This window comes from Schistocerca piceifrons, chromosome 3 (genome assembly GCF_021461385.2).
Source record: "Schistocerca piceifrons isolate TAMUIC-IGC-003096 chromosome 3, iqSchPice1.1, whole genome shotgun sequence".
Classification (NCBI taxonomy): Eukaryota; Metazoa; Arthropoda; class Insecta; order Orthoptera; family Acrididae; genus Schistocerca; species Schistocerca piceifrons.
In genome coordinates this window covers 279,067,560-279,087,383 of record NC_060140.1, presented here as the reverse complement: position 1 = coordinate 279,087,383, position 19,824 = coordinate 279,067,560, and the positions used below count along the sequence as shown (strand labels likewise).

At 43.8% G+C, this 19,824-nt stretch overlaps 1 protein-coding gene across 1 annotated transcript in view; it reads left to right on the top strand.

Moving 5' to 3' along the window:
- LOC124789390 (serine-rich adhesin for platelets-like) overlaps positions 1–19,824 on the top strand; it is a 371,977-nt gene that overhangs the window by 23,792 nt on the left and 328,361 nt on the right. The window lies entirely within an intron of this gene.

Here is a 19,824-nt window from a genome sequence, read left to right as displayed (position 1 = left end):
GAAAAAATTAGCTTACGACACCTGATCATATTACTTCACTAAGGGTGTGCAGAAGTCAGATTTTACTTCATGCTCACATTATTTGACGTTATTAATAATATATACACATCTGTCGGTCCTAATAAGAAATTCACCAGTGGATTATAAGATGCGCTGATCAACAATAAATCGTTTAGGACCCTGTTAAACTGAAATCTATTAGCAGCTAAACTTTTTATGGCTTCTGGCAAGCCAAATGAAAATGTGTGTTCCCGTATAACGGACGCATTTCTGGACAAATGAGTTATTTTAAATCTTTTCGGTGATTATTCTTATTTCTCGTCTCGATTCCGTGAACTGAACTGTTTGTTTGAAAAAGAGATACGTTATTTATGACAAATTACGTCAATGAACAAATAAATTGCCGGCCGATGTGGCCAAGCGGTTCTAGGCGCTTCAGTCCGGAACCACGCTGCTGCACGGTCGCAGGTTCGAGTCCTGCCTCCGGCGTGGATGTGTGTGATGTCCTTAGGCTAGTTAGGTTTAAGTAGTTCTAAGTTCTAGGGGACTGATGATCTCAGATGTTAAGTCCCATAGTGCTTAGAGCCATTTGAACCACTTTGAACAAATAAATTACGAAGCAGCAGTTAAGAGTCTCCAGTTCTTTAAACAGGGCTCTGGAGGGCGTTCTTAAGTTTCACTGAAAAATAATTTGTATTACATGCTTTTGGAACCAAGTAAAAGCAAGCGAAGTAGGCAAACTTTTTTATATTTTCGTATTACCTGTGTACCATATTGCAAATAAACATTTGCTTAAGCGCTTCAGCAGTTCTGTGGAACACCTCTCAGCTGAATTTATTATGAAGCTGTAATCTCAGGATTGTTATACAGTCTACCTCTTCTATCTATTTGCCGCCCTATTTTGGCACATACCGGGTGGCGGAGGGGGGGGGGGGACATTTTACAAGTTCTGAACCTCATAAAATGTGTCTTTTCAGAGTCTACTGACAAGGAATTGGTAAGAAGATATATTTATTAAAGCCCCCGAAAATTTCATTATCCCAGCTTTCTAAGACCGTTCTTGATTTGCATGTGCCTGTATCATTTGCAGCCAAAACGTACTTGGTATTTGGTAATGGTACTGATAAAAATTCATTGATATACACAGGAAAAATCAAGGAGCCTAAGATGGAACCATGTGGGACACCGTATGTAATTAGATACCAGTTGGTTGACGTCTGCTGGCTTATTAAAGCTAGGAGTAAGGCAAAAGCTTCTACATGATGTTTGGTGCACAATTATTGCAATATGACTTATTATAACGACTTTTCTTCACAAAACCACAAGGTCTGATAGTTACGTGGACAATACATTGTTACCTTGTTTTCAGATACTTTACAACTGACGAAATAATCTAACGCTTATTTCATGTAAGACCGTATAAGTTACAAGGTGACAAATGTTGATGGTGTTAGGACAGCAACCAGCCACAAATTTACTTTCAGTTCATTTATTCAAAGGCTACCGTTACCGGTTTCTAATCGTTCTGATTCATCCTCAGACGGTTTACATGCTTTCTTTATGGCATGTGGTGTGTTTTCTTACAGATTAATTGTCGTGAAACGTCGGTTTTCGAGTGTTTGTTTTCATAAAATTCGTCCAGCAGATGTAAATGCATTCCCACGACAATTAATCTGTAAAAAAAACGCACCACATGCCATAAAGAAAGCATGTAAAACGTCTGAGGATGAATCACAACGATTCGAAACCGGTAACGGTAGCCTTTGAATAAAGGAACTGAAAGTAAATTTGTGGCTGGTTGCTGTCCTAACACCATCAACATTTGTCTTCAAACAACAGCCACGGTCTCCATCATGTCATCATATGACAAAATTGCAGTTAAAAGGTGTTTCTGATGATTATGATAATGTTTGGTTTGTGTGGCGCTCAACTGCGCGGTCATCAGCGCCCATACAAACTCCCAATCTACACACAGTCCAATCTAGCCACTGTCACGAATGATGATGAAATGATGAGGACAACACAAACACCCAGTCCCCAGGCAGAGAAAATCCCGAACCGGCCGGGAATCGAGTGGAGACCCCGTGATACAGAGGCAGCAAAGCTAGGGACTAGTCCACGAGCTGCGAAATGGCGTTTCTGATCATCGGATTTATCGATTGTTCTGAGAACTCACGTACTCCGCCACATGCAGTCATGCTCCGTCAGAAAGAGGAGGGATTCAGGATCAACTTCTCCGTCAGGCAGTGTCTGCAATAGCCAGTTACAGTACTGTCGTATAGCAACAGTGTCTGAATTGGCCCGTCTATGCACTACCATTACTTTGTAATATTCCAGTTCGTATTTGTTTTCAAATCTGTGAGTAAATGCAACAGACACTCCATTCTGAAGTGCTAAATGGCGCAACGGTGTTCCCTGACATCTTTTTGACCGCCGCTCCTAAAACCGATACGCCACGAAGTCCGAGAAATGGGATGTAGCATCCTGCGGTGATGGCAGCCTGCATGCGGCTGCGACTGGTTCCCGCGCGCTCTCGGAGGCAGATCTTGCGTCGCACATTAAGTATCGTGTATGTAATGCTGTCTTGCAGGAATTCCAACGTTAGTGAAACTTCATCAGCGTGTTCTGTGGTCCATTCAGCGCTTCGTCCCGTCCAAGCCGTAGCAGCAACGGATGCGTCTACGGAAATGTAATATCCTGAGAAACTGCTAACACGTCCGGACCACACGGGTCGAACAAGTTTTTCCCTCCCGGCCCAATACGTTAAGGCCCTACCCGCTTCATTCATCCTGCCTCTAGGCGAATCGCTTCACACGCCATCGTTGCACACGGGCTAATCGTCCGACTTTTAATGGAAAAACGTAACTGCCCAAGTATGCGACATCATCTATTCGCATCCCGTCGCCGGCTTCTGGAAATAAAACGAGCTCCTCATGCAGGCTGTGAAAGCCCAAGTAATGTAGACCACCCGCCGTGTCATCCTCTGCCTTGCGAAGTCATACGGATGCTGCATGGAGGGGCGTGTGGTCAGCACACCACTCTCCAGGCCTTTTCGCAGACTTTCCATACCGTGGAGCCTCTACTACTGGGTCAAGTAGCTCCTCAATTGGCATCGCGAGGCTGAGTGCATCCCGCACCAGCCCTCCTACCGAGGAAAACTTCTTGGGAGTGCTGGGATTCGAAGCCAGATCGTTCGTGTGGCAGCCATCTTATGCTGACCACTCAGGTACGGAGGCGGCCGCTTCTGGAAATAGTGTCACTTGATGTTGTCGTTGTTGTTGTCGTCTTCAGTCCGAAAGCTGATTTGATTGCAGCTCCTCACGTTAGTATAGCATGTGCGGGGCCCATCATCCCTCCGTAACTGTCGCAAGCTACTGTAGTCGAAGCCGTGGTCTCCTTTTACGAATCTTAACCCCCATACGTCCCTCCATTACCGAACTGACGTCTCTTTGATCCCTTATAATGTGTCACATCAACTGATCCTTCCTTTTTAATCAACGTGTGACATAAACTTCTTTTCTCCACAGTTCGATTCAATACCTCTTCATTAGTTATTCGATCTACCCATCTCATCTTCACCATTATTCTGTAGTGGCTCAAAGCTTCTACATCTAAATACGTACATACTCTGCAAGAGAGCGTACGGTGCGTGGCGGACGGTAACCTGTATCACAACTGGTCATTTCCTTTCTCGTTCCACTCGCAAAAAAAGAGCGAGAGAAAAACAACTATCTATATGCCTGCGTATGAACCGTGATTTCTCGTATCTTCATTGTCCTTACGCGAAATATATGTTGGCAGCAGTACAATCGTTCTCCATTTAACTTCAAATGGCGGTTCTCTAAATTCTCTCAATAGCATTTCTCGAAAAGAACGTCACCTTCCCTCCAGGGATTCCCATTACAGTTCCCGAATCATATCCGTAATGCTTGCATGTTGCTCGAACCCACTGGTTAGAAATCTAGCAGCTTTGAATTACTTCGATTTCTTCCTCTAATCTGACCTGATACGGATCTCAAATACTCAAGCAGTACACAGGAATAGGTCGCAGTAGTGTCCTATATGAGTTCTCCTTTACAGATCGAACACACTTTCCTAGAATTCTCCCAATAAACCGAAGTCCACTATTCACCTTCCCAACCAAAATCCTTACACGCTCATTACGTTTCATATCGCCTTGCAGGATTATGCCCAGATATTTAAATTGCGTGGCTGTGTGAAGTAGGACACTACTATTGCTGTATTCGAACATTCCTGTTCCTCTGCATAAATGTACATTTCTCTGCATTTGGACCTAGCTGCCATTCACCACAGCAACTAGAAATTTTGTCTAAGACATATTGTATCCTCGTACAGTCGCACCTCTTGGACACCTTACCGTACACCACGACATCATCAGCAAACAATCGAAGATTTCTGCCCACCCTGTCCGCCAGATCATTATGTATACAGAAGATAATGGCGGTCCTATCAAACTTGGCTGCGGCACTTCTGAGGATGTCCTTGCCTCTGATGAACACTGGAGGGTCGACAACAATATACTGAGTTCCATTAATTAGGAAGTCTGCGGGCCACTCACATATCTAGGAACCTTTTCCATATTCCCATATCATCGTTTAAAAATCTACAGTGGGGCGTCATGTCAAATGTTTTCCGGAAATCTAGAAATTTGGAACCTTCTAATCTCTTCTTGTCTGAACCGTTCATCGTCCACGATCCACATATAAGGGGCGTTTAAAAAGAAACGAGCCGGAGGCATAATTGCAGAAACCAATACCTGCGTATTAGAAGTATTGACCCTGGCTGTTGAGACACTTGTCCCACTGTGACACAAGGCGGTGAATGGCTGTCTCATAAAATTCCCGGGGCTGCGATGTGAACCAGTTCCGATTGTGCAGTTGGACGTCGTCGTCCGAGGTCAATCGTTTGCCCCTATGCTGCCGTTCTTCTTTGACCAAGATGGCCCCCTTCTGATTAACTTCCTGTAGCACGGGACAACAGTGAATGCCCAGCGTTACTCGTAAACCTTGACCACCCTTCGCCAAGCGATCAAATCAAAGCGAACAGGCAATCTCACTCGTGGGGTCACTCTGCTCCGCGACAATGCAAAGCCTTATACGGCCAACACAGTCGCGGCACTCCTGGAGAAATTCAAATGGGAGGTTCTCGGCCACCCTCCATACAGTCTGGACGTCTCTCCCTGTGATTACACCGTTTTTGGTCCCCTGAAAAAGGCTCTGACGATTTACCTCGGATGACGACGTCCAGCTGTATGTGCGGAACTGGTTAACATCGCAGCCCCGAGAATTTTATGAGACAGCCACTCACCGCCTTGTATCACAGTATGACAAGTGTCTCAACAGCCAGGGTCAATACTTCTTACATACAGGTACTGGTTTCTGTAATTATGCCTGAGGCTCGTTTCTTTTTGAATACACCATATATGTACAAGGCTGCACTCCACAAAACTGCTTCACAAAAGACTTTGTAACACATAATTTGTGTTCGATGTTGACAAATTTCCATTTTACAGAAACGTTTTTCTTACTGCTGTCAGTCTGCATGTTATATCTTCCCTACTTATTCCATAAATCTAATGTCACGTTGAATGTACTCATTTACTTTCTCCACCATTTTGATCTGGTTTGTCAAGTAAGTGTTTTGACACAATTCTTACAGTACAACATCGAAAACGTTGTATTCGATGAAAAAGTAAAGAGGACAGATCAAGGACTTAACGTCCAGCCCATTCCAGTCCATGATGCCATAGAGAACTGACAAATAAGGCAGAGAAACCGGTGACACACTTTTCAAACGACCGTCCCGACATTTGCCTCGATTCTTTCTTCTTCTTTTTCCTGGTCCCAACTCGTATCTTTACGGAGCCGAGAAGTTAATCTGGATTTGGCAGTGTTAGTGGCAGAAGATGGCTGGATGCGTTTCCTGCCTTCGATATATGTAGGCACACTGAGAATGGAGGTGATATGTCCTACACCGTTTATATTTCCTTTAACCACGGCAGAAAGACGCAGGGGTCGTGTTAAGGCGTCACCTAGATTGGCCGATCGAGTACACATTTCATCATTGAAGTCATAGCTACACTGACTCTCGATTAAAGCTAATACTTTTCTTTCTGAAGCTAACCTCGTATTTAGAACTTCGTAAAACAGTGTGCTATTGTGTAAGACGATTCTGACATTTGTTCATCGGTACTGATTCGGGTTAATGTTACTTGCATACATAACATTGGCTCTATACTGCCCTTTCGGCTTTCAACTTACACTTCCACACGCTTCACGACTCATCCGTAGTTACCTGCCTGGTTTAGTGTCAAACTGTGATATTTAACACATCTGCATGTTATACCATATCTGAAGACGTAGCCTCCCATTTGTGACGCGCTAGTAGAGTGAGCTTTAGGAGCAGGTGGTTCTCCTCCGCTGCTCCGCGACCTTCCAATTTTACAACCTTGCCCCGCAAGCCATCCACCATGTGCGGTGGACGGTACTTGTGTATCGCAGTCACTCTCACCCTTTCCTGTTCTATTCGAGAATGGCTCGCGCGAAGAACGATAGTTGGTAAGTCACTGTGTGAACAAGACTCTCTCTAATTTAGCATCATGGTCTTTTCGCGATACATGCACAGGAGGATGCATTATAGTGGCTGACTCTTCTAGAAACGTTCGCTGTAAGAACTTCAGCAGTAAACCCCACCATGACGCAGACCGCCTCGCTTGCAGGGTCTGCCCCTGGAGTTGGTTGAGCATCCCCGATACGCTTTCGCTCTTATTTAATTAACCTATAACCAAACGTGCTGTTTTTCTTTGGATCTTTTCTATTTCCTTTGTCAATCCTATCTGGCACGGATCCCAGACTGACGAACAAGATTTAACTATTTGTCGAACACGGTTTTTGTAAGCTACCTCTTTTGTGTGTGGACAACACTTCCTGAGGATCTTCCAATGGATCTCAGTCTGGTATCTGTCTTAGCTGCTATTAGTTTTATGGGGTCCTTCCTCCTCAAATCGCTCCGTACGTATGCTTCTAAATATTTTACGGATGTGACTGCTTCCACATGGTGTAATGATTCAAGGACCTATCTCTCTATTTATTTGAAGTACGTTACATTTGTTTATGTTGAGAGCTAATTGTCAAGCCCTGCACCGACCATCGACCTCTGCAGGCATACCTTCATTTCACTGCAATTTTCTAGCGTTTCTCTGTGTACAACAGCATCACCCGCGAAAAGCCTTGTGGATCTTCCTACGTTACCCACTGGGCAATTTATGTATACTGTGTAAAGTAATTGTGGTATAAAACTTTCGTGGCGTACGCCCGAAGTTACTTTTACGTCTGAAAATTTCTCTCCGTTGAGAGTGACACGCCGACTTCTGTATGCTAGAAACTCCTTAATCCAGTCGCACAGCTGGTCTGATATGCCGTACGCCCATGTTTTGTTCATTAGGTGCCGGAGCAGAAATCTATCGAACGCCTTCCGGTAGCGAAGGAACGCTACATCAACCTGGACGCGGTATACGAGAGTTGGAACTTAAATAGTGGCAACTATTTATTCACAACCGATACAAAAGAGTTAAATGTTTGCTCCTGTTACTGTCCTTCAAAGTAGTCACCGGCTTTGTGCAGAATCCGTTGCCAGCGATGTGAAAGGCGTAGTATACCGTTAGCAGAGCCTGTTCTGTTGATGGTGCGAATGGAGCAGGCTAAAGCTTATGGTGATTCTCGTGTGCGACTGTGATGATGTTATCCTAATGCATTACGTTCCTCCACGGCAGACCGCCAAAGCACAGTATTACTGTTCGTTTTTGGAGTTTCAACTGCGACCAGCTTTGCGAAAGAAGCGACGACACTTTCTGTGCAACCCACCCATCATTTTGCACGACAATGCGTGGGCGCATACAGCGCAAGCTGTGGCTGCTCTGTTCGGTTGATGGGACTGGGAAGTACTGTACCATCCACCATACTCCCTGGACTTAAGTCCTTGTGAATTTGATTTGATTCCAAAGATGAAGAAACCACTTCGTGGCATTCGCTTCAGAACTGTTCCAGAGATTCGACAGGCAGTAGACCGATCCATTCGCACCATCAACAGAACAGGCTCTGCTAATGGTATACTACGCCTTCCACATCACTGGCAACGGGTTCTACACAACGCTGGTGACTACTTTGAAGGACAGCAACAGGTGAAAACGTGTAACTCTTTTGTATCGGCTATGAAAAATTAGTTGCCACTATTTAAGTTCCAGCCCTCGTACACTGCTTTCTGGGTCCCGTGGAAGAACACAGCGAGCTGGGTTTCACTCGATCGCTGCTTTCCGGAATCCATCTTGATTCATACAGAGAAAATTTTCGATTTGCAGGAATTTCGTAGTTGCTGTTGTTGTGGTCTTCAGTCCTGAGACTGGTTTGATGCAGCTCTCCATGCTACTCTATCCTGTGCAAGCCTCTTCATCTCCCAGTACCTACTGCAACCTACATCCTTCTGAATCTGCTTAGTGTATTCATCTCTTGGTCTCCCTCTACGATTTTTACCCTCCACGCTGCCCTCCAATACTAAATTGGTGATCCCTTGATGCCTCAGAACATGTCCTACAAACCGATCCCTTCTTCTGGTCAAGTTGTGCCACAAACTTATCTTCTCCCCAATCCTATTCAATACTTCCTCATTAGTTATGTGGTCTACCCATCTAATCTTCAGCATTCTTCTGTAGCACCACATTTCGAAAGCTTCTATTCTCTTCTTGTCCAAACTATTTATCGTCCATGTTTCACTTCCATACATGGCTACACTCCATACAAATACTTTCAGAAATGACTTCCTGACACTTAAATCTATACTCGATGTTAACAAATTTCTCTTCTTCAGAAACGCTTTCCTTGCCATTGCCAGTCTACATTTTATATCCTCTCTACTTCGATCATCATCAGTTATTTTGCTCCCCAAATAGCAAAACTCCTTTACTACTTTAAGTGTCTCATTTCCTAATCTAATTCCCTCAGCATCACCCGACTTAATTCGACTACATTCCATTATCCTCGTTTTTCTTTTGTTGATGTTCATCTTATATCCTCCTTTCAAGACACTGTCCATTCCATTCAACCGCTCTTCCAAGTCCTTTGCTGTCTCTGACAGAATTACAATGTCATCGGCGAACCTCAAAGTTTTTATTTCTTCTCCATGGATTTTAATACCTACTCCGAATTTTTCATTTGTTTCCTTTACTGCTTGCTCAATATACAGATTGAATAACATCTGGGAGAGACTACAACCCTGTCTTACTCCCTTCCCAACCACAGCTTCCCTTTCATGTCCCTCGACTCTTATTACTGCCATCTGGTTTCTGTACAAATTGTAAATAGCCTGCCACTCCCTGTATTTTGCCCCTGCTACCTTTAGAGTTTGAAAGAGAGTATTCCAGTCAACATTGTCAAAAGCTTTCTCTAAGTCTACAAATGCTAGAAACGTAGGTTTGCCTTTCCTTAATCTTTCTTCTAAGATAAGTCGTAAGGTCAGTATTACCTCACGTGTTCCAGTGTTTCTACGGAATCCAAACTGATCTTCCCCGAGGTCGGCTTCTACTAGTTTTTCCATTCGTCTGTAAAGAATTCGTGTTAGTATTTTGCAGCTGTGGCTTATTAAACTGATTGTTCGGTAATTTTCACATCTGTCAACACCTGCTTTCTTTGGGATTGGAATTATGATATTCTTCTTGAAGTCTGAGGGTATTTCGCCTATTTCATACATCTTGCTCACCAGATGGTAGAGTTTTGTCAGGACTGGCTCTCCCAAGGCCGTCAGTAGTTCCAATGGAATGTTGTCTACTCCCGGGGCCTTGTTTCGACTCATGTCTTTCAGAGCTCTGTCAAACTCTTCACGCAGTATCGTATCTCCCATTTCTTCTTCATCTACATCCTCTTCCATTTCCATAATATTGTCCTCAAGTACATCGCCCTTGTATAGACCCTCTATATACTCCTTCCACCTTTCTGCTTTCCCTTCTTTGCTTAGAACTGGGTTGCCATCTGAGCTCTTGATATTCATACAAGTCGTCCTCTTATCTCCAAAGGTCTCTTTAATTTTCCTGTAGGCAGTATCTATCTTACCCCTAGTGAGATAGGTCTCTACATCCTTACATTTGTCCGCTAGCCATCCCTGCTTAGCCATTTTGCACTTCCTGTCGATCTCATTTTTGAGACGTTTGTATTCCTTTTTACCTGCTTCATTTACTGCATTTTTATATTTTCTCCTTTCATCAGTTAAATTCAATATTTCTTCTGTTACCCAAGGATTTCTACTAGTCCTCGTCTTTTTACCTACTTGACCCTCTGCTGCCTTCACTACTTCATCCCTCAAAGCTACCCATTCTTGTTCTACTGTATTTCTTTCCCCCATTCCTGTCAATTGTTCCCATATGCTCTCCCTGAAACTCTGTACAACCTCTGGTTCTTTCAGTTTATCCAGGTCCCATCTCCTTAAATTCCCACCTTTTTGCAGTTTCTTCAGTTTTAATCTACAGGTCATAACCAATAGATTGTGGTCAGAGTCCACATCTGCCCCTGGAAATTTCGTAGTACGCAAGTATAATACATGTTCCAAAATACAACAGATGGGCATCAGAGAAACGGGCACATAATTCTGTAATAACTCCAACGATATGGAGACGGACTCCGGGAACGGCGGTGATATCTGTTGTACGGTTTATAGTTTCGTCTTCGGCAGCTGCAAACCTTAAAAGCTAGGTATACAAGTTAAGAGTTTTTCACTCTCACAGGGCTTTTGTGAGTAATACGTGCCGTGTAAACACCACCGAGTCAGTTCGATGGCAGCGTCGCAGAAAGTCGCTCTCTGCGAGTTTAAACCTCTCATGTAGACAGCAACCTCCAATCTCAAGATCTGCTCGCCATAGCTCTCAGACAAGAAGAACTATACCGGCTTTATCGGTAGAGCTGAAAGTACATGGAGAGTGCTTGTCGGCCATATTGCGTCCCAGATTTGTGCCGTATTTCACAGTTTGTCCACTACCACACCTTGGTAATATATCTTGCCGTACTCACGCACACATTAAATACAAGTAGGGAACTGCGTGTTTTGGGCCATAATACGTGCCCGTGGCACATTTCTGAGCGTAGAGATCGCTCGCTTTACCTCCTAAACGAACAACACGAGCAGTTAGCCAATTTCGTAAGCTCCAGACTCAAACAATGCTATGCTGCAAACAATATACAGGGTGATTCAAAAAGAATACCACGACTTTAAAAATGTGTATTTAATGAAAGAAATATAATATAACCTTCTGTTATACATCATTACAAAGAGTATTTAAAAAGGTTTTTTTTCACTCAAAAACAAGTTCAGAGATGTTCAATATGGCCCCCTCCAGACACACGAGCAATATCAACCCGATACTCCAACTCGTTCCACACTCTCTGTAGCATATCAGGCGTAACAGTTTGGATAGCTGCTGTTATTTCTCGTTTCAAATCATCAATGGTGGCTGGGAGAGGTGGCCGAAACACCATATCCTTAACATACCCCCATAACTGTCGTCGATTCACTTCTGCCGTACTAAATAACACAAAAAGCTTCCTGTTGAGCGGTCGCCATCTTAGCATCAACTGACGCTGACGCCTAGTCAACAGCGCCTCAAGCGAACAAATGTACAACTAAATGAAACTTTACAGCTCCCTTAATTCGCCGACAGATAGTGCTTAGCTCTGCCTTTTGTTGTTGCAGAGTTTTAAATTCCTAAAGTTGTGGTATTCTTTTTGAATCACCCTGTATAAAAACATCATAGACATATGATATAGAATTAACAGTCGAAAATAGAAAATTGTCACGTCACTGGAGAGACGCTGTCTCGTGTTAATATAATATGTAACTATGAACGAATGAGTAGCACGCTACCCTCTGCGCCACTACTACACTGCTACGAGTTGCTCTATATATCACTATGTACCGGCATTGGTGGAACACTTGAGACTGCAGTCGCGATGAATACGCACTGCGTGTGAATGTCAGCGACGTGACGGCAAAACAAGTAATGAAGAAAGCTTCCAGGAAGTGTACTCAGGACGAAGTTGTGCATTTAATTCGTTTGTTTGAGGAAAGACCAGCTTTATGGAATGTGGAGTAACTGGACTACAGGAACTGAGCTTGTCGGAGGAAGAGGCTATAATTTTTAACGTCTTCACAGAAGAAATTTACCAGTATGTCCACAGTTCAAGGAATCAGGCAAAGCAGTTTTATAACACAGACTAATTAACATAGAGAAACAAGTGAAGTTATGATTGAAAATAAGAGATTTTGGACTCGGAAAATTGTCATTTATCTTTAAGTAACACAGCTGTATCTATAATTTTACATGCCGTGAAATTTATTGAATATGTTATTATGCTGGATGTTGAAGAACAAACCTTCAGGAATTTACGAGTGGTTCGTTAGGTCAGTACAAGCACAAACTCGCAAATGAATTTATGGCCGGAAATGCTTCATTTATCAGATATGGGTATAAAGATGAAATTGATGTAATGTTATTTCATCGTAATTGTTGTTGTTGTTGTGGTCTTCAGTCCTGAGACTGGTTTGATGCAGCTCTCCATGCTACTCTATCCTGTGCAAGCCTCTTCATCTCCCAGTACCTACTGCAACCTACATTCTTCTGAATCTGCTTAGTGTATTCATCTCTTGGTCTCCCTCTACGGTTTTTGCCTTCCACGCTGCCCTCCAATACTAAATTGGTGATCCCTTGATGCCTCAGAACATGTCCTACCAACCGATCCCTTCTTCTGGTCAAGTTGTGCCACAAACTTCTCTTCTCCCCAATCCTGTTCAATACTTCCTCATTAGTTATGTGGTCTACCCATCTAATCTTCAGCATTCTTCTGTAGCACCACATTTCGAAAGCTTCTATTCTCTTCTTGTCCAAACTATTTATCGTCCATGTTTCACTTCCATACATGGCTACACTCCATACAAATACTTTCAGAAATGACTTCCTGACACTTAAATCTATACTCGATGTTAACAAATTTCTCTTCTTCAGAAACGCTTTCCTTGCCATTGCCAGTCTACATTTCATATCCTCTCTACTTCGACCATCATCAGTTATTTTGCTCCCCAAATAGCAAAACTCCTTTACTACTTTAAGTGTCTCATTTCCTAATCTAATTCCCTCAGCATCACCCGACTTAATTCGACTACATTCCATTATCCTCGTTTTGCTTTTGTTGATGTTCAACTTATATCCTCCTTTCAAGACACTGTCCATTGCATTCAACTGCTCTTCCAAGTCCTTTGCTGTCTCTGACAGAATCACAATGTCATCGGCGAACCTCAAAGTTTTTATTTCTTCTCCATGGATTTTAATACCTACTCCGAATTTTTCTTTTGCTTTCTTTACTGCTTGCTCAATATACAGATTGAATAACATCGGGGAGAGGCTACAACCCTGTCTTACTCCCTTCCCAACCACAGCTTCCCTTTCATGTCCCTCGACTCTTATAACTGCCATCTGGTTTCTGTACAAATTGTAAATAGCCTTTCGCTCCCTGTATTTTACCCCTGCCACCTTACTTTACCAAATATTAAAGAGAATAAAAGTAGCTGGTGCTAGAAATATTCATGTCACCTGCAGTCTGCCTATAATGGATTTACGCATATTAGTTTTTAGATAGGCAATATTGAGTCCAGTAGTGTACAGTATCTCTTCCATCACAAACTGTAAAATGAGATTCTCGCATGCTCCAAAGTCATTCCGCGGCCTAACACTCTCTCATCCAATACGAACACGGCTGTTTACGGTTTTTCTTTGCCGCTAAAAGCATTAAAAGTGCAGCTGCAGCCCGTCGTTCTTCCATCGCAGCCTCTTCCTTCACGCACAGAACCAGGACGGAAAAATCTCGCGGAGAGTGGTCTTTTAGCTCTCACAGACACTCTCAGCCGGCAGCGTGTAAACGCTTCCGGCATCTGCTCTCGTAGGATTCTCAGACACTTACAGACAGTAATCGCAAGGAACTATCAGGCAGTAACCGTCAGCGAAAATTCGGCTCTAGGGTAAACTGAGAGCATCAAACTGTCTGAGAGCAAAAACCTGTCACGTGTATCCCAGCCCTCAGGGGCCGTGGTGAACACGTCACGCTGTCGGGCGGATGGAGTGATTCATAATGTATCTACCTACACTGACTCTCGTTTACCTCACTTTCTGGAGCTGTACTTCTATTTGGATCTCTGTCAAATAATGCGTTTTGGGTAAGGCGATTCAAGCCTTCGTTGATCGGTACTGAGCAAACTGGTCAAACTCATTCATCCTTGGCAACTAGTTCACTGGTGATCGCTCTTTTTTGGGAACCGTTCATTTTTACTCGTTCACCGTTCATTTGTGCTTGGTATATGATTCTTATGACAAATTGAAAATTAGTAGCATAGGTGATTGAAGATGGAAGGCGCCAAGAGGGAGCACTTCCGCCCCCCCACCCTTTCCGGAGTACAGAGTTTTTATTCATAACAGAATTCTCACACACTTGTAATTTTCGTGATTCTGTCAACTGTAGCGTTATGTGGCTGATCGCAGTGAAATAATATAAGGTGGCGCACGAAAAACCGGCCCCGAATACAGACTGCTCGCCAATTACGCACGATTTATTGACCGCTATGAGAAGAATAGATAAACATGTAATAATTAGGCAGTGAAGAAATAACAAATAAGCTAATGCAAACAACAACTTCGAGACAATAGACGACGATTGGTGGGCGACAATGAGCAGTCTAGTACTCGGGGCCGATTTTTCGTGTGCCACCCTGTACCACTGAAATGATGTCGTAGAAGTTGTCATATTCTCTTTACAATATGTGATACCATACACTCGATTATAGAGCGCGGGCTTCATTCGATTGTAAGTCGGTCTGCCTTCCATAATGATGAACATGCTCTTTTACCTTGGATCAAAAAAAGACGGAATATGGCCACTCGTGTGTGCCTTGCCAACTTCCTTTGCATGTGTAATAACAAAAAAGTCTTGCCTCTTTACAAGTATTTCTTCTTCTTTTTATCGAAATAATGAAGTAAGCTGATACGCCGTTTTGTTATCTTAAAAGATATATGTATTACATACCACGTAATTTTATGTAATTTACGTAATTATAAAATACATTTTAATTACCGGTCATGGGCGCTGAATAAAATACGAAAAGAACCAGAAGTTCAGAGTTCAAAAAAGGTTTGAAACAGATCTAGGATGGGCGTGCGCAGTGAACGAAACTAATAACAACTCGATACTGAACTATAAGCAGTCGACAGTGGAACTGCGACGAGTGGCCACGCGAAGAAGGACGAGTCCGGCCGAGCCAGACCGAGACAGAGACAGACGGGAACGGGACCGAGGCTGAAACGAGACTGGCCAACGTGCCGTTGCGGGAACGAGACCGACCGTTTCCCGTTCCCGGGAACTATAAGTAGAAAGCCACGACCGAAGTGAATTATGAAAGACCGTTCCTTAGAATTCTTTCCTCGCTCGTTCCGTTTATCTTGATGAACCGTTCGTTTGGAGCCGTTAGTTCGCGAACGACCCATCTCAAGTCGGTCTCATTGCATACTTAACATTGGCTCTTTGCTCCGCTTTCGGCTATCGAGTTAGCGTCGATCTCGGTTCCCAAGCGCTTCGCGACACATGTCAGTGGTCTGCCTAGTTTAGTGTCAGGCTATGACACTTAGTATACCTGCACGTTAGACCATATCTGGTAATGTAGCCTCCCACTCGTGACATGCCAGTAGAGTCAGCTGTAGTATCAGGTGCTCCTATGCTCCTAATTGTTGCTACACAATTCGAAAGAATTAGGGGAACACGTGTATCAACGTCCGATATGTTAAATGTATTTTGATACAGGCAGTGCCTGTGTTCTTATTGCTTGGCATGAGATCTTCGCTTTCAATGTAGGCAGGCAACAATTAAAATCAATCGCCATATACAAAGTGTACTAGGAAAGTTTTGCGATACAGCTTTATTTACTTAATTTTTTGAAGGAATTACCGCCACGTTAAATACACCTCTCCATCCTCCAAAACCAGTCCTTAAACCAATTCTTCCAGGTTTCTGTAGGGAGTAAGGCACACTCGTTGTCACAAGCTCTCAGAAAGGTCCTCATTTCTTGAAAACTGCACTCCTTTCAACTTCATTGTCACATGTGGGAACGTTGCAAAGTCACAAGGAGCAAGGTCTGGACTGTAAGGTAGGTTCTCTAGAAACTTCAGTCCTGTACCCGCAAATATTCGGCGCATGCTTTGGCGCGGTGAGTTGGAGCGTTGTCATGATGGAAGAACCAAGTGTCCATTCGTGACTTCGGTCACAAGTTCTTCACAGACTGGATGACTTTGGGCAGGTACTGCTGAGTGTACCACTTAGCTGTGACTGTCTTACGTGTGCCCAAAACAACACGCTCCAAAATTTCACCGGATTTGCAAATATACACACACACACACACACACACACACACACATATATATATATATATATATATATATATATATATATATATATATATATATATATAAAGCAGCTATCATTTTCTTCTTTACTGATCCGGATTGTCTGACAGTTACGGCTGTGTCGTCATCTTCAAAGACCCAAACTTTGTGATGGGTCTTAGTCGGCACGTCATAACAGTAAAGCCAAATCTCGTGACCTGTCACGATGTTATTCACATACTGATATTGTCCCTTAGAAAATTTAACATATCCCGGCACCACGTCACACTTTTTGCTATCTACACTCCCGTCAATCTATGCGGCACCCAGAGGCAACAAAGTTTCTTTACTTGCAAGTGATGATGTTGAATCGAACGAATTGCTGGTCCATTTAGCTCTAACGTATCCTCTATCTGCTTACAGGTCAATCGTCTGTCTTCGTCTCGCATTTTCCTCACAGCATCAATGTTTTCCTCCGCAACTGATGACAGTGGCCCTCCCGTCCTCTCAGCGTCCTCCAGAGTGAAATTTTCTCTTTGGAATTCTCTGTACCACCTGAATACACTTGTACGATGTGGACACACATCACCGAGGGCAAGAGCCATTTCTTCAAAGCACTGGTCTATGTTCAACCCACGTGCGAAGTTGCACCGCAAAACTGCCCGAATTCCATTCCGTGACCACGATTGGAAGACTTCAGGCTGTTAATGCTTTGTGTCTAACCACTCTTTCAATAATAATAATAATAATGTGTACAGCACTATAGTAGCCCTTATGTAGTTACTGCTATGCCATGCTGTCAATTAATTCATTTATCTGTTTCGAAACGAGTAATGAAGCAATTTCTGGACTACTGCAGGTACTATCTACAACTTACAGAAGTCATTTTCTTGAGATATTTAGCATTTGTTACTTATATGTCTCAATTTTATCATCAGCGATGTATGGGACAGAGCGGAACATATGTGTGTAGTAGGTGGACTACGTGAGGAACCTGCAACATCCACGGCATTAATGCTACTAATTGAGAAAAAGAAATTATTGATAACTTATATAATCACTATTAGAGTCTTACAAAATTGTGATAATAGTAATGACCTTTTAAAAACAATGCCGGCCGCGGTGGTCTAGCGGTTCTAGGCGCTCAGTCCGGAACCATGCGACTGCTACGGTCGCAGGTTCGAATCCTGCCTCGGGCATGGATGTGTGTGATGTCCTTAGGTTAGTTAGGTTTAAGTAGTTCTAAGTTCTAGCGGACTGATGACCACAGATGTTAAGTCCCATAGTGCTCAGAACCATTTGAACCATTTTTAAAAACAATTTAGTTTCACGACTGAAACAGAATGCAATCTTTTAGTTTTTACCTGTCAGAAAATTTCATTTTACACCTTAGGGGGGAATTACCCCCCACGTTGGGAACCATTTCATTACAGTGTCGGGTGTCCCAGTGTTTTCTGGTGAGGTAGACAGATGGAAGTTGTCATTTGTAGACGTTGTAGTCAACCAGGCACATGCAGTGGAACATTTTAATATAGTGCAAGTTGCAATGACGATCTGTTTGATCCAAAATGGGTGGACTTGTGGTCGTCTTACTGCAGATATCAGTGCCTCTCTATGTGTCATCCATAGGTTGTAGACACGCTACAGGGAGACAGGTCAGTACACAAGGCTCACAGATGCTCTCAATTTACTCTTAAGCCGACCCATTACAAACCCACATGAAGATCGATATCTGGTCATCTCTGTGTTGCGGCGTCGTACGGATACTGCCAGAGCACTGCAGCACGATGTTAGAAGGGTCACTGGAGCCGCCGTGTCCGATCACACTGTAATGAACAGGTTCCGAGAAACATCTTGTTCGAATACCTCGCTTGACACGTACAATATGTTCCATTTCGCCTTCAGCTCTGCTGAATCCTAATTAACTGGCAACTTCGTCTCTGGGGAAACGTGTTATTCACATGCGAGTCCAGATATTCTCTGACGCAAGGTGATGGCCGTATCTGTGTGCAGCGAACCGTGGTGAGCGGTACCTTACAAATGTTGTCCAGGAAATCGGTAGATTTTCAAGGTTCTTGACTTTGTAGGGAGGCTTCTGTGTTGACAGCCATATGCACCTTGTCGTTGTCCGTGGTCACCTCAACGCCAGCAGTACATCTAACAGATTCTGTTGGACCATGTGGTGGTTGCTGAATACGGTGCTGGCCCCTGAATTCCTTCTAATGTCAGGGACTATGTGGAGGGTGTCAGCAGGGATGTGTTGCGGAGCCTGGATATTGAAATAATGGAATGTCAGGCGGTGAGTCCTGACCTAAACCCCATCGTGAATATGTGCGACATGCTTGACAGACGTGTTCGTGCTCGCCTTGTTCCACCACAGACTCTCGTAGAACTCTCATGGGCTCTCATTGACGGATGGGAATGGATACCACAGGGTGACCTCTGCAGACGTTTATGGAACGTGCCACGCAGGACATACACGTTACCGAAGTTCTCAAAATCAAATGAAAAGCACGCTGGATGACATGATGAATGACTGTTTCCGCTTTGTTTCCGACACATGTCGGACGTTTCAATCCTTTTTATGCAAACGCTCGAGGATGTAACGATGTCTTGTTGCGTACTTAATTAGCAAAAGATAAAGGTATTATTTAGTAACATACCCAAACTTCAGCTCAGTGTAGTATGGCAGACGCCCAAACCCAATTACCCTAATTCTTGTGGGCATTACTGTTCAATATAAATCTGCAGCTAACGACGTCAGTTATCGAGGCAATTACACATTCTGTGTTGCGAGAAGTGTAGAGCTGGAGCGTGCAATTACGTGGTGGGCGGCACACGAAGCATCACGGCCTTGGGTGAACGAAAGCGCGGAGAGAGTGCGAAGTGGAGCAGCTCGTGCTCGCCAGAGAAGGAAGGGTTGGCTCCGGCTGCTCCAGAAAGGCCCCGGGGAAAGACGGCTGTCTGGCTGGCACCACTGAGGCGCGACGGCGGCGGGCCACTGGCCAGCCGCTGCTAGCTTTCTGGCTGCCCGCCTCTGCTGGCACGCACAACACTGTTGCTGTTCCGTGAGTAGCCAGTGGCCACTGTAGTACATACAGGGTGTTTCAAAAATGACCGGTATATTTGAAACGGCAATAAAAACTAAACGAGCAGCGATAGAATTACACTGTTTGTTGCAATATGCTTGGGACAACAGTACATTTTCAGGCGGACAAACTTTCGAAATTACAATAGTTACAATTTTCAACAACAGATGGCGCTGCAAGTGATGTGAAAGATATAGAAGACAACGCAGTCTGTGGGTGCGCCATTCTGTACGTCGTCTTTCTGCTGTAAGCGTGTGC